Raw genomic sequence first — 2,824 nt, forward strand, 5'->3', positions numbered from 1 at the left:
TGTATGCAGACATCGAGAGACTGATCCAGGAGCGATACATGAAAGATGACTTAGAGAGATCAAAACGAAAATGTAGAGGTCTCAAAACAACTCAGTCAGTATGGACATGTACCACGAGCTAACTGTTTAATGGGGTCGGACCCAACGGTCTATCATATATAATGGGGGGCTGGTGACTGTTTGGAGAATACAAGAAATATATTCGGCGGCCCGTTACAGATTTTAGGAAGCATCAGATAAACGAAATATATATCTAACGAATAAGGTGGGTGAAATCAATATGAGAAAATGATTTCCAGATATTCAACGGGCAGTTAACAGTGATAATTAAACTTAATTTTCGCATTAGTATAGCTTAAGTAGTTTATAAAGTCACGAGCCGACTAGCGGTGAATCATACGCCGCTATTTAGTTGTTTTTTTCTACTTTTCAGTAATTCATAATTACTGTGAATTCGACAGTACCAATGCTGACACTGAAAATATTTGCTTTAAAACACAAAACCCCCATCCCCCCCCCCCCCCGTGAAAGCAGCCTCCTCTTAGTTACCTCCTCTAAGTTTAAAATAGTTTCAAACTGAATTATCTGCCCCTAATAGCCGTCACCAAACTACAATTCACCTGACCATGTGAGGGGGGGTGGGGGTGGGGGGGGTGGTAGCGATAGAGAGGAAGAGAGGGGACTGCAAGGCGCGCGCTTGCAGCTTGTTTTCTAACGGCTCCCAGAAGAGAATTATATATATATATATATATATATATATATATATATATATATATATATATATATATATATATATATAGATTGTGTTTATAATTAAAATGAAAGTAAAATTGTTACATTTTTTAAATAAAAATATATATTGTAGAAGACTTCATAACAATTTTTTTTTGGTTCATAAATAATAAGTTTTTAAACAAATTGTTAGCAGAAATGTTTGCATAAAAAATAAAAGTATTGGCATTTACAAGACTTTAAAAACTTAGTTGTGTGACCTCCCCTGTAAATTTAAAATTTAGAAATGGAACAAACATTAATACTTTTTTAAAAAAAAAATAAACAATATTTAAAAAAAAAAAAAACTTTTCATACTGAATAAACATATAACAATATATCACTTAGGCTGTTTCATACTATGTATACGTATATACATGTTAGAAATGTTTTAATTTGTTGAAATGTATGTGTTTAACTCACCTATACGTTTGCGAACGAGGAGAAAAATGTATATCGGAAGATGAATCAATCGACACACAGCACAATTTAATCTGAATCTCCGATGACAACATGCACCTTTTTGTATGAAAATATACGTACAATATGTGTAGTTAACACGATGTACATTGCTAACTTCCCTAACATTACCAATGTTGCAACTTACTTAAAGCCTACGTGTGGGTGTTACATCTAATATTGAACTTAGGAATGAAATTAGCTAATGTTTATAATAAAAATGACTGAAAATTATAGTTTCAATACTTTGAAACAGCTAAATTTTGTCAATTTTATCTCGTTCTTGAACACCCCCACCCCAACCACACCCACCCAATCTATGTCCTTTACAATAAACACCACACGTGTTACAGTTAGATTACTTTAAAAATTAAAAATAATAAACATCGAAAAAATATTTCTTATTCTTATGACAAGATTATAACTTAGTGTATAATTTTTGTCGTTGCATACATTTTTAGTGGCATCCAGTCAGTCCCATTGGATTCACATATGCGTTTCATTTTTTTTTCAGGAATAGGTCTATGCCTTTTAGATTTTCACACAGTTCACCCCACTTAATCCAGGAGCTTACTGTTTAAGCGGTGTACATGTTTATGTGGACATATTTATGACAGAGGAAGAGAAATTATATTTGATTAGAGAGGAATTGTTGTGTGAGATACATTTGTATTAACCTGAGCACAATAAAGTGGAACGGTCTTTGAAAATCATTTTGAAATTCAGTACACGATTGTATGCCGTCTCGTTTTCGAGTTTAAATAATTGATAGGGGTGTGCACCACTCACAATTTTCTTAAAGCCAATGCTCCTTTGATCTAATAGTAGGAAACACGACACGGGGTACCCTTGATATACTCTTGATATACTCTTGCCGCAATGTTTGGTTCAAATATAAAGTCAGCAATTATCAGCTTTTCTTATAATGTGGACGATTTAATGACTTAATGAGCTGTGGCTGATGCACACACTTTGCCCATATGTATAGACTTGAGAAGTTTCTGTTCATTAATCAGTTATGTTAATTGCTTTGGGAATTCACTCTTAGAAAAAAATGTTTATAGTTATAAAATTTATTATAATTTATTATAATTTATTTTCTATGTTTGAAATGTTGATTACTATATATTTTGTAAACAAAAATGCATTTTAAAAGTCTTATCGTCCACAAACATCCAATTAGAAAATAGCTGTCCACTTTCAGGTAATCTCGTAGACTTCGAAAAGGCGTTTAATAGTAGTGCATCCTTGACAATTTTAGAAAACATTTATTGCAATGTTGAACATATAAACATTTAGAAATACATTGCCTTTCCGATTTTGTGATTTTGTAATTAAGGGAAACAACTTACAACTTATTTTTTTTTTAAATATCAATACACTAAATAACAATAAAAAAGACACGCAAATAATTGTTTTATTGCAGACTTAATACTTGCAGACTTACTATTAAGTTAGAATAACAGCAATAAATATACTACATCGAAGAATTTCTTTTACTATTGTATTAGTTTACTAAAAATATTAATTAAAAGAACTCATTGTATCTTTATGTAAGGAAAGATAATCCAAACTATCGTTTGGCACAATTCTA

Source organism: Physella acuta, unplaced genomic scaffold (assembly GCF_028476545.2).
Source record: "Physella acuta isolate Inbredline_101_S28 unplaced genomic scaffold, ASM2847654v3 ptg000600l, whole genome shotgun sequence".
Lineage (NCBI taxonomy): Eukaryota > Metazoa > Mollusca > Gastropoda > Physidae > Physella > Physella acuta.